Source organism: Eumetopias jubatus, unplaced genomic scaffold (assembly GCF_037043125.1).
Source record: "Eumetopias jubatus isolate StellerSeaLion01/CBP00866 unplaced genomic scaffold, mEumJub1_p1.0 scaffold_86, whole genome shotgun sequence".
NCBI classification, from domain to species: Eukaryota; Metazoa; Chordata; class Mammalia; order Carnivora; family Otariidae; genus Eumetopias; species Eumetopias jubatus.
Genome location: NW_028274892.1, coordinates 587,866 through 608,516, shown reverse-complemented (window position 1 = coordinate 608,516; position 20,651 = coordinate 587,866). Strand labels below are relative to the sequence as shown.

The 20,651-nt window shown below is 37.7% G+C and overlaps 1 pseudogene; it reads left to right on the top strand.

Moving 5' to 3' along the window:
- The window catches only part of LOC148161721 (gamma-taxilin-like), a 37,143-nt pseudogene extending 16,662 nt beyond the window's left edge, over positions 1-20,481 (top strand).
- The last annotated feature ends 170 nt before the right edge of the window (positions 20,482-20,651 follow it).

Here is a 20,651-nt window from a genome sequence, read left to right as displayed (position 1 = left end):
CTGATGTACAACAGTTTTTAATTTTGTTGGAGTTAAGTTGTTTGTTTGTTTCTTTTTCTTTTCTTGCCTATGTCTTTGGTATCAGGTCCAGGAATCATTGTCAAATGCAAGGATTCTTTTCCCTATGTTTTCCGGTAAGAATTTTACAGTTTTAGGTCTTACATGTAAGTCTTTGATCCATTATTTTCTCTTTTAGGAGACATTTGGAATACAGTCTCTAGGTTGTTGTTGTTGTTGTTGTTTAATAGGGTTCTTCATTTTTTTTTTTAGTATAGTTGTTAACGTTACTTTCAGGTATACAACATGGTGACTGGACAAATTTAAACATTATGCTATGCTCACTACAAGTGGAACTACCATCTGTCCCATTACATCCCTATTACAACTGTGCATTTTACTCTTGACACTTAATCGTTCCATAATCGGAAGTCTGTTATCTCCCACTCCCCTTCACCCATTTTGCCCATCTTCCCACTCCCCTCTGGCAACCATCAGTTTGTTCTCTGTGCTAATAGGTCTAGTTCTGCTTTTTGTTTGTTTTTTAATTTTTTCCCTTAGATTCCACTTATGAGTGGAATTGTGTGGTATTTGCCTTTCTCAGTCTGACTCATTTCAATTAGCATTGCACCCTCTAGTCCTGCCATGTTGGTGCAGATGGCATGATCTCATCCTCTTCTATGGCTGCGTAATATATCATTGCAAGTTATACCACATTTTTCTTACCCATTTTTCTTAGGTTGCTTCCAAGTCCTGGCTGATCTAAGTAATGCGGCAGTAAACTTTGGGACACATATTTTTTCGAATTCATGTTTCATTTTCATTGGGTAAATACACTGTCATTGAATTACCAGCTCATACGGTAATTCTTTTTTTAATTTTTTTTGTGGAACCTCCATACTTTTTCCAGAATAGGCTGTACCAGTTTGCAGGAGGGTGGTTTTTCTCCACATCCTCATCAACAGCTGTTGTTCCTTGTGTTTTTTATTATAGCCATTTGGGCAGTGTGAGGTGATAATCTTATGATGGATTTGATTTTCACTTCCCTGAACATTATTGATTTCTTTTAATTAAATTAATTAATTTTTAGATTTTATCTATTTGAGAAGGACAGTGAGAGAGAGAGAGAGTAGGGGCGGAGTGGGGGGAGGTGCAGAGGGGGAGGGAGAAGCACTCTCCCCACAGAGCAGGGAGTCCGAAGCGGGGCTCGATCCCAGGACCCTGAGATCACGACCTGAGCCAAAGGCAGACGCTTAACCGATGGAGCCACCCAGGCGCCCTGAGTTGTTTAAGTTCTTTATATATTCTGGCTATTAGGCCCTTATCGGTTATGTCATTTGCAAATATCTTCTCCATTTAATAGGTTGTCCTCTGTTTTGTGGATTGTTTCCCTTGCTGTGCAGAAGCTTTTATTTTGGCATAGACCCAGTAGTTTTTGTTTTTGCTTCCTTTGCCATAGGACACATAATGGAGAAAAATATTGCTGCGATCGGTGTCAGAGACATTACTGCCTGTGCTCTCCTCTAGGAGTTTTATGATTTCGGGTCTGAAGTTTAGGTCTTTAGTTCGTTTTCTGTTTATTATTGTGTGTGGTGTAAGAAAGTGGTGCAGTTTCATTGTTTGGCTCCTTGCTGTCCATTTTTTCCCAAAACATTTGTTGAAGAGACTGTCTTTTTCCAATTGCATATTCTTGGCTCATGCCAAAGATCAGTTGACCATATACCTTGGGGTACCTTTCAGGGTTTTCTGTTCTGTTCCATTGATCTGTGTGTCTGTTTTTGTGCCAGTACCATGCTGTTTTGAATACTACAGGTTTGCATTATTTCTTGAAGTCCGGTAACATCTTATCTCCAGTTTCATTCATTTTTATCCGTATTTCTTTGACCATTCAGGGTCTTTTGTGGTCCCACACAAATTTTAGTTTCATTTGCTCTAGTTTTGTGAAAAATGCTATTGGCATTTTGATACAGATTGCATTAAATGTGTGGAATGCTTTGGATAATGTGGAGATTTTAACAGTATTCTTCAAATCCACAAGCATGAAATATCTTACCATTTGCTTGTGTCATCCTGAATTCATTCCATAAGTGTTTGTTATAGAGTATAGATGTTTCAGCTCAGTGTTAACTTTATTCATAGGGTTGTTGAATTAATTTATTTATTTGGTACAATTATAAATGGTATGTTTCTTTAATTTCTCTTTCTGCTACTTTGTTATTAGTGCATAGGAACACTACCTATTTCTGGGCATTAATGTTGTATCCTGCCACTTTGCTGAATTAGTTTATGACCCATAGTAGTTTTTTTTGCTGGAGTCTTTACGATTTCCTATGTCATCTGCAAACTTTAATTTCATTCTTTTTGGATATTATTTCCCCAGCATCTTTTGTTGAAGACACAGGTTTTCCCCCATTGAATGGTCTTGGCAGCCTCGTTGAAAATCATTTACCATGTACTTGAAAAACTATTTCTGTACTGTTTATTCCATTGATCTGCATGTTTGCCTTTATTCCAGTCCACACTATTTTGATTAGTATAGCTTTGCAGAAGTTTTAAAGTCAGGAAGTGGTGAGATATTCAACTGTTCTTTTTCAGTATTTGGCTATTCTTGTCCCTTGAGATTCCACATGTTTAGGGTGGATTTTTGTACTTTTGTGAAAAACCAAAAACCAAACCAAAACAAAACAAAAAAGCCCACACCATTGGAAACTTGATAGGGATTTCACTGAATCTGTAGATCACTTTGGTAATGTTGCCATCTTAACAATATCCTGACACTAGTATAGCCACCCCATTTGTCTTTTGGTTCTCTTTGTGTGTAATGTCTTTTTCTTACCTATTTACTCTACCTATGTGTATTTTGGATGGTAAGTGAGTCTCTTGTGGACAGTGTGTAGTAGGCTCATGCATTTGCTTGCCCATTTATTTACTTACATTTTTTATTGAGATATAAATGGCATGACATTTATTAGTTTCAGTTGTACAGCATAATGATTAACATTTGTATATGATCGAAAATGATCACAATAAGTCTAATTAACGTCCATCAACACACATTATTTACAAATTTTATTTTTCTTGTGATGAGAACTTTTAAGATCTTCTGCCTTGCCAACTTTCCAATATACAGTGCAGTGTTAGTTACAGTCACAATATAATACATTACATCTTCAGGACTTACTTATAACTGGAAGTTTGTACCTTTTGACCACATTGACCCATTCTTGGCTCCCCCACCAACCCTGCTTCTGGCCACCACCAGAATTTCTTTTGTTTTTGTTTTAGGATCCACATATAAGTCAGGTCACAAGGTATTTATTTTTCTCTGCCTGACTTACTTCACTTAGCATAATGTCCTCAAGGCCCATCCATGTTGTTGCAAGTGGCAGCATTCCATTCCATTTTTATAGCTGAATAATATGCCCCTTCCCCTTTCTGTGAGTGTATGACTTCTTTATCCATTCATCAGTCAGTCGACACAGGTGGTTTTTATGTGTGGCTAATGTAAATAAAGCTTCGGTGCACATATACGTTTGAGTTTGTACCTTCATTTCCTTCACAAAAGTACTCACAGGTGGAATATGGTACTCCTATTTTTAACTTTCCAAGAAACGTCCATACTAATCACCATGGTGGTTCTGTGGTTCTGAGCCTCATGTAGGACAGTTCTGTTTCTGTGCAAAATGCCATTACAGTTTGGATACAGACTGCATGAATTAGTAGATTGCCTGGGGTAGTATGAACATCTTAGAATGATAATTCTTCCAACCCATGAGCATGGAATTGCTTTACATTTATTTGTATATTACTCATTTATTATTATTATTTATTTATTTGACAGAGAGAGACAAAGCGAGAGAGGGAACACATGCAGCGGGGAGTGGGAGAGGGAGAAGCAGGCTTCCCACTGAGCAGGGAACCCGATGCGGGGCTAGATCCCAGGACCCTGGGATCATGACCCGAGCCGAAGGCAGACGCTTAACAACTGAGCCACCCAGGCACTCCTCTTTTTTTTTTTTTTTTCATCAATATCTTATAGTTTTCAGTACAGGTCTTTCATCCTCTTGGTTAAATTTATTCTGAAGTATTTTATTAGTGTAATCTTATAAGGGATTGTTTTCCCAATTTCTCTTTCTGGTACTCCCTTTGTTGCTGTGTAGAGAAAAACACAGCTGATCTCTGCATATTAATTTTATATTCTTTAACTTTACTGATTCATATATCCATTCTAACAGTTTTTTCGTCGAGTTGTAAGGGTTTTCTCTACATACATATCGTGTCATCTGCAATTAGTTAGAGACACTTTCTTCCTTTCCAATTTGAATTATTTTATTACTATTTTTTCTTGTTGAATTGCTTGGCTAGGATTTCTTTTCTTTCTTTTTAAGATTTTATGTATTTATTTGACAGAGAGTGAGGGAGCACAAACAGGGGAAGTAGCAGAGGTAAAGGGAGAAGTAAGCTCCCTGCCTGACACAGGGCTCGATCCCAGGACCCCAGGATCAGGACCGGAGAGGAAGGCCGGCGCTTAACCGACTGAGCCACTCAGGCACCCCGTGGCTAAGATTTCTGATACTATGTTGAATTAAAGTGGTGAGAGTGGGTATCTTTGTCTTTTTCCTGATCTTAAAGATCAGGAAAGCACTGATTTATTTATAGAGACAGGGAAGAGAGGGGGAGAGGGAGACGGAGAGAAAGGATCTCCAGTACTCTATGCTGAGGGTAGAGCCCATCAGAGGGTTTGATCTCAAGACCCTAAGATCATGACCTGAGCCAAAATCAGAAGTTGGATGCTTAACCTACTGAGGCACACAGAGCCCCCTTGGCTTTTCACCATGGACTGTGATGTTAAGTGTGGGCTTATCACATATGGCCTTTATTGTGATGAGGTGTGTTTCCTCCCAACCCACTTTATCAAGAGTTTTTATCATAAATGGATGTTGGTTTTTCTGCATGTACTATGATGATCCTATGGTTTTTGTCCTTTATTTTTTTTTTGTTGTAGTATATCATATTGATTGATTTGTGAATGTGGAACCATTCTTGTATTCCTGGGATAAATCCCACTTGATCGTGGTGTCTGATCATTTTACTGTATTGTTGAATTTGATTTGCTAATATATTGTTGAAGGTTTTTGCATCTATGCTGCTCAGGGATACTGGCCTATAATTTACTTTCCCGTCTTGTCCTTGGGTCCGGTTTTGCTGTCAGCATAGTGCTGGCCTCGTGAAAATGAGATCAGAAGTGTTCCCTCCTCTTCAGTTTTTTCTTGGAAGAGATTGAGGTGGGGTGTTAATTCTTAAAAGTTTGGTAGAATTCCCTGGTGAGGCCCTTGGGTCCTAAACCTTAGTTTGTGGGGAAGTTGTTGATTACTGAGTTAATCTCCTTACTTGTAATTTGTGTGTTCGTATTTTCTATATCTTCATGATTCTGCTCATAGGTTATTTGTATCTAGGAATTTATCAATTTCTTCTAGATCGTCCAATTTGTTGATCTATAATTGTGTGTGATAATCTCTTATGATCCTTTGTATTTCTGGGGTATTTGTTTTTATGTCTCCTCCTTCGTTTCTGATTTTGAGTCCTGTTGTTTTCTTGGTAACTGTGGCTAAAGATTTGTCAATTTTATTATTATTATTTTTAAATCAGCTTAGTCACTGAGGTTTTCTATTGCCTTTTTAGCCTCTATTGCTTTTATTCCACCTGATCTGTGCTATTTCCTTACTTCTACTAATTTTGGGTTTTGTTTATTCTTTTTTGTTTGTTTGTTTGTTTTTTAGTTCCTTGAGGTATAAATTTAGGTGGTTCTTCATTTGGGCTCTGTGTTTTGATGGAGGCATTTATTACTAAGAACATCACTGTTAGAAATGTTTTTGCTGCATCCCATTTTGGTAAGTTGTTTATCCACTTTAATTTGTCAGAAGATCTTTTTTAATTTCTTTTGATTTCTTCATTGATCCATTGGTTTTTCAGTATGTGATGTTTAATCTCCACACATTTGTGTATTTTCCCCTCCCCCCCCTTGATATTGATTTCCTGTTCCGTACCATATTGTTTGAAAAAGGATGATACGATTTCAGTGTCCTCAAAATGGGCTTTGGGGCCTATCATAAGACCTCTCCTGGAGAATGTTGCAGGTGCACTTCAGAAGAATGTGTATTCTGCTTTTGGGTGGGGTGTCTCTGGTGCAGTTTTGTTATATCCTTTTGGTCTAACCTTTTTTAATCCATAGATTGATTTTCTGTTTGGGTGATCTTCCTTCTTGTCTCAGTGGAGTTTGCTTTGAAATCTGTTTTGTCTGAAATAAGTGTAGTTACCCCAGCTCTTTTGGTTTCCATTTGCATGTACAATTTTTTCCATCCCCTCATTTTCAGTCCTGTGCATTCTTATTGTTGAAGTGAGGCTCTTCTAGGCAGCAAATGGCTAGTCTGTCTTGTTTTTTTAAATCCATTCAGCCACTCTGTGTCTTTTGATTAGAGAATTTAGTCTATTTACATTTAAAGTAACTGTTCCTGCTGTCCCTACTGCTGTTTTGTTCATTGTATTCTGTCTGTTAATGAATTACCAGTGTAAATGTGCTGTAATCATAGACCATAGTAGGACTCAAAAGCAAAACTATTCTTTCCTGGCAGGAATTTCAATGAAAGTATTTTTAGTAGCTGTAAACATGTTGCCTCCAAGAGTGTTTTTTTTTTTTTTTTAAGATTTATTTGTTTGAGAGAGAGAGAGAGTGCGAGCGAGTTGCCTGAACATGTGGGGGGAGGGGCAGAGGGAGAGAGCGAGAATCTCAAGCAGACTCCCTGCTGAGCACTGAGCAAGACACGGCTGGATCCCATGACCCATGAGATTAGACCTGAGCTGAAACCGAATCGGATGCTTAACTAACTGAGCCACCCAGGTGCCCCACCTCTAGGAGTGTTTGATAAATCAACATTTGTCAACATTTTTTTCTTCATGAAAGCTTTATTGAAGTGTCAGCAAGACTCCTATAATTTGCTCTGTCTACAATTGCCTTCTTCTCACTCACAAAGAGCTGCTAATTTTTTCAATAAAGTAGTTTTTGTATGTTCTTGTAGAAAAGCAAACCCAGATGGTGTGTGCGTTCATAAGAAGTTTTCCTAAAAGATCTCTCTTTGTTTTTCATGAAAAATTAGACACTGAGGTTTGATTTTCTTCATACACTAAATTATTTGCATACCTTTTTTATGTCTCAACTGAATAAGAGAGTAGTAGAAAGATTCCATGATGGTACCTCCCCAATTTTGCCAACTGTAACTCAGAGGTTCTTACTTTACTTTGTAAACGTATGGAGTGCTTGTTAATTTTAGCTGGAGGAGAGCAGGAATGTTCAGAAGCAAATGAAGATTCTGCAGAAGAAACAAGCCCAGATCGTGAAAGAGAAAGTTCACTTGCAGAGTGAGCACAGCAAGGCTGTCTTGGCAAGGAACAAGCTAGAGTCTCTTTGCAGGGAACTTCAGCGTCACAACAGGACATTAAAGGTTAATTTGTTGACTTTTTTGTTTTTCAGGAGATCGTTAGGGTGATTTTATAAACACTGTGTATGTGTTCGAAGTAAATCCTTGCTTCACTTGCTGTACTGGAACTTGGTTGTAATAATGGCTGCCCGTTCATATTCCTAGGTACACTTTCTCTGATAGGTTAGGTTCCTGAGCAGAGGACTTTGTGGGGTCCTCAAGGACGTACTACCTTGCTTACTTGTTTATTCTTTTTTGCCTGGCTTAATGCTGTATGTGAGTCTGTCTATCCAACTCGTGGTTTCAGCTTCAAGGAAGAGCTCTGTAGTATGTATATCTTATACTTGATCACAGGGAACCGAGATGGTATTGATGTTTACGTCCATAGCCTTCCTGCTTAGTAGGGAGCTCAAGGTGGCCAGATACTCTGCTGACCATTAACGTAGTTGATTACCACACTCTTCTTAGATAAGAAATGAAATGCTTAGCTGAAATGAAGAGACTGGTAGGTACAGACTTGAATCAGAATGAGTTTAAGAAGGAAAAACAGGTTGCAGAGCTGAGCCGCACTATGGATGCTGATTGGTGAGGGTGCCTGAGTATTCTCTGCCAATCTTCAGCTATTCAGTTGCTAAATACTGCAGAATAGCACTTATACCTAGGCTGATTTTATGTACCTGTGTGTATGTAAAAAGTATATATAAATCCAGGTAGTCCTATATATAAATTAATGTCCTGTATATAGGATTATAGATTATTTGATTATTTGTATATGAAAAGGGTTATATGTGTGTATTATATATGCATATGATTTTATACATAAAGAATATGTATATTTATACATAAAGGAAGAGGGAACAGGTATCAAAATTTGTGCAAACCAGGGAAGAAGGAACAAGAACAGAGACTCTAGAAGGACTCTGCCTTCTATAAAGGGAACGTGTCTGCTTTTAGCTAACAGTAGCTAAGCAGGTACAAATGGAGTAGGATTTTGATTAAGTAGGATTTCTAATTACCTCTGTCACAGCACACTCCCTGGAATATAGGACGACTCATGAAATGAATCCTTATGTAGTGTGAGGCTTGCCCCCCGCCCCCCGCCCCGTTTAGAAGCCTTAAATTTGGATTTAACGAAAGTGGGTTTTTTTCCCTCCTTATTTCAAACTAACATTTTGACTAGACTGATCATTGTTTAGGTAAAGCTCTTTTGTGCTTGTATCCTATGAAGGATGGAGAGTAAGGGTTTTTTTGTTTTTTGTTTTTTTTATTATGTTCACTTAGCCACCGTACAGTACATCATTACTTTGTGATGTAGTGTTCAGTGATTCATTAGTTGTGTACAAAACCCATTGCTGGGTGTTAAGGAGAGCACGTGTTGTGATGAGCACTGGGAGAATAAGCTTTTAAAATAAAGGTTCCATGTGTCCCTTGACCCTTAGGGAATGGAAAGTGTGACTCAGAAAGTAGGCTGCTAGATGGGACATCTCTCTTCAGACTGATATAGAATGATGTTTTGCCAAACCAGTGAGGAGAATAGTGGGGAAAATAATGAGGAAGAATATGACTGTGTGGAGAAGCTTCTTACTTGCGCTTTGGGCAGTAAGGTCTGCACAGTCAGCAAAACACTTATTTGGTAAGCAGGGCAGTTGTTTCTCTCTGATTATCTACTTAGGAAATATGTTTGTTTTTAAATGAAAGTTTTCTGGTCATAGATAAGGAGAAGGAGGTGAGAAGCAATACTTGGGGCAGGATTACATGAACTGACATAGCAGTAACGTGAGCAGTTTATGTATGAGTTTTATACCATACCAGTAACAGAAATTATTTTGGATAATAAGGAAGAAAATACGCAGCAGGCACAAGAAGAGGAAGAACATCGTAAAGAAGCAACTGCACGTTTCCAGTTTACTTTAGATGAAATCCAGGCACAGCTGGGACAACATGACATACACAATGCCAAGCTCTGCCAGGAAAACACTGAACTGGGAGAGAAGCTGAAGAAACTTGAACAGTATGCATTAAGAGAGGAGGTAAAGACGTTTTGTTTATTTAGACAGCATCTTGTTGTTATGAAAAACTTTTCACCATTCATTACTAAAGACTACTGTCACAGGACAATATTTGAAAACTTGTGTACACAGGGTAGTAGTCGGGCATTCATTAGGAAAGTATTAGGCACACTGTGAAGGACTAATTGGGGATCATCACTGATGACCCCGGGGTCTTTGGATTTGGATTTGAGGTACTTTCTGCAAGACATGTTGAGTGGTGCTTGTTTTCCATGCGATAGTAGAAGATTGTGGTTTTAGCATACAGATTGTTTTTCTCATACACAACCTACCAGTAAATAAATATTTGGACCCCAATATCCAATAACTCAGACTTCCATGGTAATCCATCATATATCTATGATGATACAAGGTATAGTACCATTGCATTCTACCTACCATACTTTTTGGGAGAAAAAAAAAAAAAGAAGCTTCTTTTAACAGAGCACCCAATCTTCTCGGTTGTCACACACAGTAAGTTTACAGGAATGATCTATAGCTGTACAGGTGCAGTTATTTTACACAAACTAGTCTGGAAGTTCCGTGGCATCCAGCTTAAGAGGAAATTGGTGATAACAGGCTCATTAAATTTTGTTACTTTCTGAGTTCAAGTGTACAGGGTGAGAGCCTTTGGGTTTTCCAGAGGGTACATTCCTCTGCCTTTACTATGCTTTAAGGGTAGTAAAATGTGGCATTAGGTGTGTTGAACTCCTCACACAACAGATTAAAACTGCTAATTCAAAAACATTCTGACCAATAAAAATGGCTAAAATGGTAAATTTTAAAATGGTGTATTTTATTCGCCAAAAGAGCCCCCAAACAAATCCAGCAACAATTTCTATGGCCTTTATCCAATTGTACTTCAAATTTTAGATTGTTTTAACTTACGGAGTTATTTACAGCCTTTGAAAACATAGTTAGGATTTTGAGCATTTTCCTAACTATTCTCGTTCATTCATCTTTTAACAGCAAATCTGTGTTTAAGCATATCCGAGATGTCATATTACTTCACTCAGCACTATTTGAACATATCTTGAAAGGACAAGACTCTCTTGAAGCAGAAACACAATACCATTTTCACACCAAAATATTTAATAATAATTACTTAATCAACTACCTTGTCACTACCCACCTTTTTCTGTTCCCCAACCGCCTTTTTAAGATTGTTTTAATCAGATCCAAACAAGGTTTATACGTTTCATTGGTTGTTGTGTCTCAAGTCTTTCTTCAAATACAGGTTTCCATCTCTGTGTTCATTCTCCGTGCAGTGTATTTATTGAAGAAACTGTTTTTCAGGCCTACAGAGTGGATTGTCTTTTCACTACGTTTATTTTATAAAGTTCTCATTTTCTTAAAGTTTTCCTTCATTCTGTGGTTGTTACAAATGACAGCCTATTTCATTATTAGTGTGGCACATTTTGAAAGTGTATGTTCAAATCATACTACGTGTAAGTCTTTTTGTTTTAGAATTTTCTCTCGTCTGCCCTTTTTTTAAATGAGGTCAGAATATAATTTGATAATCTAAACAATTTACAAATTGTTTAGACAAATCTAGTGCACTCCTTAAAACTTAGATGACTCATTATTATCTAGCATTTCTTCCTCTCACATGGAATATTGAACAAAAACTTTTAATGTTTCTCCATCTGTAAAGGATATTCTGATGACTTTATTATACAGAAATACTACTTAACAACCCAGTTTGGAAATAGGAATGACTTCTTCTCTTACTAAGTGTCTAATGTGGTTAGGCACCAAGCACATTAAATACGGTAAGCATTGTATTGATTTTTACAATAACGTCAGAAGGTACATGTGTGGCTGTCCTTCATATAGGACAGTAAAGGAGCTGAGATTCATCAAGGAGCAGAATTTGTCCAAGGCCATACACTGAGCCATGATGCAACCCCAGGCCATTCCTACCACTTACCATGCTACTACTATCTACTCTAAGAAATTTGGGGAAATTTAATGAGGAGAAAAAGTATCCTAGAGTTGTGTGTGTGATAAATGGGTTCCGTAGTTTGATCTCCTTATCTGTCTGGGGTTTTTTGGTTGTTGTTGTTTGTTTGTTTGTTTGTTTGTTTGTTTTGATAGTTTGAGCCTAATTCTCAGTGTAAAGCAGAAACAAGAACTACAAAGCCATTGATTGGGTTAGACCCCATCAACAAGAATGGCCTCAGCTTAGTAGTCAGAGGGAATCATTTCTGCAGCTGCAGAGTGGTTTGCAAGGTGACATGAATAGATGCTTCTGCAAACACAAGGATAGAAAGACCCAATGTTATTAGTTATGGTGGTATGAGCAGAAAGAACAGGGAAGGAAATTATTGTTAACTTGTGTTGTATCTCCTCACCAATGTATAGCCTTTTTCATTAAGTGACGGGAGAAATTTTATATTTTCTGTAGCATATTGATAAAGTGTTCAAACATAAGGAACTGCAGCAACAGCTTGTGGATGCCAGGCTTCAGCAAACAACACAGCTCATAGAGGAAGCAGATGAATAACACCAAAGGGAGAGAGAGTTTGTAAGTTCTGTTTCCTAAAAACATTATTGCACAATTGTAAACAAAATATTTAAAATCCTTAAATTCATTCAATATTTTACATAGACCTGGGCATGTAATTTGTTTTTTTACTGTCAAGATTGAGAAATTTTAGAATACAGTCTGCTTTTTATTTCTGGTTAAATTTTCTTACAGAAATAGACTTGGAAATAATTAGACCAAGTGAGTCGAAAGACCTGCAGTTGGCGATTTTGTTCATGTGTAGAATGTTATCTTGATTTTTAGGTAACAGTCACCAGGTACAACAGTTGTGGCAGGTATTGGCAAATTAGGCCTTAAGAGCTACAGACAGTTACATTTCAGATCAAGTTTATTGTCTCCTATAGCCTGTTACATTTTCTCTTAAATGTACTTAAATGAGTAACTTGAAATAGGCAAGCTGGTTGTTTAACAACTCTGGTATAATTTTCTGGTAAAATTTAACAGAATTCCCTATTTCCTTAATCATGCAGCATTTTTCCCCTGAGGATGTACTTAGATTATTTTGTGTGTCAGTAATTGTGAACATGGTGAAATCTCATATGTAACATACACAGGTCAAACTGTATATGCTTAAGTTAGCTTAGATAAATTGTGGAAATTGTGAACATGGTGAAATCTCATATGTAATATACACAGGTCAAACTGTATATGCTTAAGTTAGCTTAGATAAATTGTGGACTATTTCATCAAGCATTTCACATTTCATTCAAGTACCCTAGATGCTGAGGTAATGATGATATGAAATGCTTAGTTCCTGAATCTTCCTCAGGATGTGAACAACACATACTAAGTCTGAGTTTGGAAAGATGGATTTTCCAAAGCATGGACACCTTTAGTGCAGTGCAATAGTGATACCTGGTGTACCTCTGAAGGAACTGTTGCCATTTCCAACCTGGAGTATAAAGAGAGTGTGTATGTGTGTGTGTGTGTGTGTGTGTGTGTGTGTACACGTATGTATACATAAACGTGTACATACATACATTACATGTATTATACTTTCTGGTTGGTTTACAAACCTTATTTGTAATATATGTGACATTTTACTTCTGAAATTCAAAGACTGGATTTCACAACTGCTTACTCTACAACTTTTTACTATATAATTTTCTTAAAAACCCGGGTACAAAACTAGACTCTCCTCTTCCCCACTTTTATTTTTTTAAATGTAAGCAGAAACTGATACCTGTTTTCACTGCTTTGCTCTGTGTGTTCCCTTTCTACCTGCCTCATCTTACGTCTCTCTTGGAGTGGAAAGGCTTTCTAAACCACCTAGATAATGCCAAGGTTTCCAGTCCTGTTTTGTGCTTCTAAGTGTAGTTGCCTGATTTCGTTCACCTAAACATGACAATTTTAACCCTGAGTTTTATAAACCCTATTATGCCTCCAGGGTACTTTTTCTCCTTAAGCAGTTTAAAGATGCTTCCCACATTCCAAAGTATTAGCAGGTGGTGCAGATCAAAGATAGAAATACTTGGCAACTGATATAATAGGATGCTTGACCTGTGATTCTTGTGAAAATAATGAGAGGGAACACTAAACCTAAGTATCTGGTTATTTGACGTTTCAGCCACATGTGTAATTGCTATTAGTATTTTGCCAGAATGTTTCTGTTTCCTAGTTCTTAAAAGAAGCAACAGAATCGAGGTACAAATATGAAGAAATGAAACAGCAAGAAGTACAATTAAAACAGCAGGTAGCTTGACAACAGAGGATAGTAGAATTTGTGAGTTGTTGTTCCCAGCCAATGCCAGCTAGAACTGAAAAATAGATCTCTTGACCTCCTGGAATGTTCCTCTTCATTTATGGTAACTAAGTCATCGTAAATTGACTAGGACTTTTCTCAAACTAGCACTGTGAGTCCTGTGTCTCAAAGAACTCCCTAGTCCCAAGCAAGTCTGGATGGCAGGTGAGCCTATTTTCAGTGTCCTCTTTCCAATGTCCTAGATTATCTTCTCCAGGGCTTTTGAATTTTGTTCTATGGGGAAAATAAAACAGGCAGAAAATACATACCTTGTTGTATGTGTAGTCTTAAAAACCGGCATATGCTTGCCAAATTCACTTTGCAGGTGAGTGTGTGTAGTGTGTGTCTGTGTACTTTCTAAAGGAGGAATTCAGATTCTTTGAGTTCAACCTTCTTATGTAGTTGCTTTATGTGGCATAAAGGAAGTAGATGCTGCATCATCGCTTCAGGAAAAGGTCCAGGAAAGTTGGTGCTTCCGTCTCTGAAAGATTACTAATCTCTACCTAGTGCTTATAGACAATAACAATTAGGTATTTATCCATATAATTTATTCTTTTACTTAACCAAATTATATGTTGTTGAAAAAAATATCACATACTTTTTAAAACTTTATTAAATGGTGTTTAACATAAGGACTCTCTTAATTAGTTCTAAAATACACTCATATATTAAGACTGGCACACACGTTCATGAGCAACTCTTCTGTGAGTGCTCTTTATCGCTTTGGGAACAGTTTTTAATGTGATATGGGTGATAAAGCTAGTAGCCCCACTTACTGTGAAAATTGAAGAGGAATCAGATAATGAGAAGTCTTTTCTTCTTATGAAGCATAAGTTATGACTCTGCTTAGCATGCTTCCAGAAACTTCAAACCCTTCCTTATTAGTCCTATATACTCGGAAATCCATATAAAAGGCAGAGAGGATTGATGTGGAGAAGGTATACAATGTCTATATACAGCTTTGGAAGATGTTCTTTAATGTGGGATCATTGATAATTTCTCCAGTACCAGTCAGCAAAGGGCGTGTGATCAAGCGCCCAGGCAGCTCTGATTCTGTTGGGCTGTTCTTATTGCAACTTCTGTTGTCTGTACATCTGTGTCACTATGGGTCGTGTTATCGGATCATTACTTTGTATCCTTTGCTGTTGCCTCTTCCTTGTCCCAGTCCTTAAATGTGGCTCTCCTTTCCAAGACTCAGTCTCACGTGTCAGTTTCCAGCATTTGTTGAGGATAGACTCACATTGGTGTGTGTTGACCATAAGGCAGGCATGTACGTCCAGGGGTGTTGGTAGTTGCCACTTACTAACTACCCAGTTTGAGCCACCATTGAGCTCTTGGATGGGACAGTCTACCTCTTCCATCTTCAGTATATGCACACCATGCCCAGACTGCCATAACTTCTTATCTCCCTCAAGTGCCCAAACACTCCCTTTGTCTCCCTGAGCAGCACCATTGCTCTGACTGCAGGCCAGCACCTTCAGAAGCCCTGTCAGTGTGTGTCCCTCTACAGACTGCTCACAGGATTTTCCACATCGCTCCTGAGTTTTGATTCAGCCTGGTCCTTGCCTTCCCTTTCTGTGGAAGTGAGTTGGTTATCTTATAATCATCTTGTCTACCCTGTTACCGGTAACACTCCCTTTAGTGTGTTTCTCCCTCCCATGTGTGGCAGAACTTGCTTTTTTATTTGATTTGATTTGGTTTGATTTGATTTGATTTTAATTTAATTTAATTTAATTGTTTTATTTTATTATTTTTATTTTATTTTATTATTTAATTTAATTTTATTTATTTTAGTTTAATTTTATTGTTTTATTTTACTTATTTTATTTTATTTTATATGTATTTTATTTTATTTATTTATTTTTATTTTATTTTAATGTTATGTTATGTTAGCCACCATACAGTACATCATTAGTTTTTGATGTAGTGTTCCATGATTCATTGTTTGCGTTTAACACCCAGTGCTCCGTGCAGAACCTGCTCTCCTTAATACCGGTGATGGGTATTAAGGAGAACTTGCTTTTAAATGCTGTTTCCCATATGACCCATTCCATGTGATAACGGGGTGGACCGGTTCCATCATACCACATCCTATCCCTTCCCCATTGTGTTCAGGTGGTTTTGTTTATTAGTTCTCATACAGCACTGATGAAAATGGAAAGATATCACTTATATTATTTCTGGGCCTCTGATGGTTTTTTATTCTTTTCTAAACTTTTCTTGGGCAAACCACTATATTTCTCTGGTCCTCTTTCCTCATCTTGAACATAATATAATCATATATTAGTTACATACACTGTGTAACATGTACCATGTATAATATGTATGTAATATTTGTATAAAATTAATTACCTTCATATTTGGAGACGGTCTTCAAAGGGCTCCCCCTGGCCTACGTAAAACAATTCAGCCCATCCTGAGGCCTAGCTCAGCACTCACCTATGTGAGCTTTCTCTTCTGGCCACTACTATGCATGTTCCTCCCCTCCACTGCAACTCCTTTTCTCAGGGGAAGAAAGAAGGGAGTCTGCATGCTGTATCCTTTGGGCTGCTCGGTTGGCATTGTCTTCCCAGCTACAATTTAAAAACTTCTTGAGGGTGGGCATTAAAAGAAAAATTGGTGTCTCTAACTTAATTTAGCTTTCCTTTTTCTCAACTACAGTCCCACTGAATTCTTTATCCTCCAACCAAGCCATTCTTCACCTTCTGTTATATTTTCCTGCCTACATTAAGGAAAGATTTAACCTTGGTATCAAGCTAACAACTATGCAGGCTACTGATCTAAAAGAAAGATTTCCGCCCCCCCCCCAGAAGTTCTTCAAATGTATGGACAGGGGGTAGTGCATAAAGCATTATAGTTATAGGAAGTTTATAGTTTCAGGAAATTTTTAGTTTTCATTATTGACATAATACAGCTAGTAAAGGCTTGACATTTCAGATATTTATAGTTAGATTAAATCAACAAGATTTCAGAAGTTTCAGAGCATTTCTTCTTCTTTGTAGCACTTATAACAAGTAACTAAGGTTTCACCATAGTACGTTCTTTTGCAAGTCTTTGGGAGTGTAAATCGCTTATCTGGAACTCAGAATATTTGATACTTTTTTTCTGTAGCTTTCTCTTTATATGGATAAGTTTGAAGAATTCTAGACTACCATGGCAAAAAGCAATGAACTCTTTACAACCTTCCGGCAGGAAATGGAAAAGGTATTTACATGATTTTAAGTAGAATATTACCACTAAATTTATCTGAGGTCATTTTAAGCATAATTAGTATTTGGATGAGTTTATATTGAACTGATATGATTTTAACTTTGTCTTTCCTGGTCTTCACCTGGCATACTCAGACATTTTGTCTTGAAATTACCCCAAGTTGCTCATGATTGCTTGATGCTCTCAAAATTCTATCATCGTTAAAAATAATTCTTTTATTAAAGACAGCTTATTGTTAGAAGTAGATTTTGTTTTAAAAAAATCACTTCAGATGATCCCCACCCAGTTCTTTTCACAGAGCATTATTTATTTTTTTTTAAATCAAGGTCAAGGGAAGTTATGATATATTTTGGTAGAAATAGATGATTTCGGAGGATCTAGGTAAGCTGAATGTATTCTTGCTCTTTTAAATTTGATCTTTATACATACAATATACAGGGACAGACGTCCTTATAAAATTTAAAAATACTGTTAAAATTCAGGGTAGAAAAATGTTTGGGATCATTCCAGTTCAGAATGTGGGCTAAGTTACCTGCCTCTTCCCCAAATAAATAAACAGCCACCTTGGTTTGGAGCATGGACTTTGGAACTGGGTTCTCTTATTTGCATTGTGTAACTTCCGTGGGGCAAACGGTTTAGCTTGGCATTTCCGCCTTTTAAAATTGGGATTTAAAAAGAAATGATGGTCAATAGAGGATGAGTAACAGTAAGGCTGACATTTTGTAGCCATCCAGTACATACCAGGCACGACTATTACTAGCTCTTACATGATGGTTGAGAGCATATGCTCGTTAGTCAGATTTCTTGGATTAATAGTCCTGGTCATCACTTACGGTAGACCTTGGACACGTTGTTTAACTTTTCTGTTCCTTCATTGTTAAGAATGGGAATAACAAAGCTAACTGCTGTGTTTCAAATGGTGCTTAGCCATGCTAAGTAGTCCAGTTACTACCTTCAGGTATTTTAACACCCAGTGGTGCCTAGAATTCAGCAGGCAGCAGATTGGTTGTGCCTGCCAGTCCTTTCAGCTGGGTGCTGCAATGGAAGGGAAACTCCTCCACACAGAGAAAGTATTAGCGGACAGGGACTCCTCAGTTTGCTACCATTCTGGAGAACTCACTGGAGTGGAACATATTCCTCTGTGCTAGTTGCTAATGCCTGTAGAGATCCCAGTTGGCAACACTGAACTTAGATCTTTCAGGAGCTCCTCCCACAGCTGTTGTCCTACTCTGCCTTGTGGGACTTCTCTGGTCAATTACCTATGGCACAGGGCGTTGCCTCTGGCTTATCCTAGTTTCCCTTAACAGTGCCTGATGCAGCTTCCCTGCTTGGAACAGAGCTGATGTGCAGACCAACACTAAAGGAATATTGGAAAGATGGGTGATTGATGGGCATAGTTGAATCTAATTTTGAATTTCGGAGAATTGGGGTCCTGTAGCATTAATTTAAGATCACTCTTATTTTTACCCCCATTTTATCTTTAATAACAATCTTGAAATAGAATCGTCTTGTGAGTTGTGAGGATGGTTAAAGCTAAGGATTTAATAATTCCAGTATCATTTTCCTGATCACTTGCCTGAATTATGTGGCCTTTACTTCTGATACTTGATAGGGTTTTAGATTCTTAATCTCTTTGTGGACTAAGAATATCGCTCTTTCTGGAAATCTGATGAATTAGTTTAGTGTACTGTATCTATAGAAAACTCGAGGTCATGGACGTTTTTTGATACAATTTAGGGAGAAGGTAGTCCCATTTCTTGCTACCTCTGGCTGGAATCAATGGCACTCCACTCTTAACTGAAAGAGTTCGGAGCGTGGAGGTATCTGAAGTTTCCATGTGCTGCTTCCTCTGAAATTGAGGAGATCAAGTTGTTGTTCTTCTGATTATATGAAACTCCTACCTACTTTGGTTCCTGCTGCCACCACTGTAGGGGTTTCTGCTATATTAGTTCTGCTAACAACAGTCAAACGTAGCTACTTTTAGCAAGACATGCACAGCTATCAGCTGGTTGAAGCAAGTGCACTAAAGAGGCAGGGGAGGAACAATATAAGATATTTTCGTGGTGGGTCAGGGAATGCAACTTAGAATTTAAACTTACAATTGTGTTGATTCACAGATGACAAAGAAAATTAAAAAACTGGAAAAAGATGATAATATGGCGTACCAAATTGGAAAATAATAATAAAGTACTTCTGCAAAAGGCTGAAGAGTTGAGAAGTCTTTACATGAATAACTGTTCATTTATTTCAGTAGTAAGGCAGGCTAACACTTCTAGAGGTTTCCTTACATGGTCTCTTGCCTGTAGTAAGTTAGGTTGTCTTAGGTGAGGGATCAAAATTATTTCCCCAACTTATTACCTCAGGGTTGTGTTATAGACACCTACAAAGTAAGGAGATTTTGCTTTCCTCTACAGCAAACCTAGCTTATAGAGACTAAGGCTTGTTAAACAGGATGCTGTGCCCACCGTGCCCCCGCTTTTGATTCATTAGATCTGAGGTGTGGCCTAAAATTTTGCATATCTAACAAGTGTCCAGCATATGTTCCTGTTGCTGGTTCAGGAGTCCACAAGTTGAGAATCCCAGCTTTTCCAGGAACACAACTTTATTCAAATTGCCTATGGACAGAGAACAAACTTTTAACCCAACAACTTTTTAAGTTGATTTTGTATCTTGACTTACTTCCAAAGGCAGCAAAGTACTTTTTGCAAGGTTTGCTGTAAAGGAAGCTGAAGTATATTCCATTTGCTAAATTTCTCACTTTCATAAACTGGATAAGGAGTCGCTCATAACATTTCGTGGGAGAAAATATTAGGGTTAGAAAATGGTGGAAAGGAAGAAAAATCGAAGAAATAAGCATTTTAAATTAAAATCCTGAATTTTGTTAATACTTCAGTGATTTGACATAGATACTTGCAGTCAAAAAGTGGATTTTGGTTACTTTAAAGAGATATGAAAGAAGAGTATTTAACTTTTTGCATTGCTACAGAATAATTATAAATATTTTAAATATCATTATAGAGGGAGGTTCAACAGATGACAAAAGGTAGTTTACAGTATAGCACAGATTTCTTAATTTCCTTTTTTTGTATGCAGTAATATAATTTCTATTTACATGTAGAATGGTTACATGAATTCTGCGCTTTTCTTTCCCCCCTCAGAAAGCCGTCTGCGGTAAAGAGTACAGGGCCTTTCAGATAAAACTGGAACGGTTAGAGAAGCTGTGTAGAGCTCTCCAAACGGAAAGAAATGAGCTCAGTGAGCAGGTGAAAGTCCTGAAACAGCAGGTCTCTGTCAATGCAGTGGATGTAGATTTAGCTGCACCTGTAATACGGTCCTGCACTGCTCTTGTTTCTCAGAATGAGTTGTCGAGTTCCTCTAGTAAAGATCCAGGGGTCTACCTGGATGCTGAGCTTGAGGGAGTGAATGAAACAAAACGCAGCTCCAAAGACCCTCTCTACATGATCTCTTCCAGGCACTGATTCAGTTGACTAACATGAAGTGTGATCACTGTATTGAATGGTATTTTGTGTATAATTTTCTGTGTTAGTTACTGTTGGTTTTGTGGTGAATGTTCTTAACTTTTTCTATTATATCTGTATTTTTCAAGAACTTTTGGACTGTGTGGTACAGGA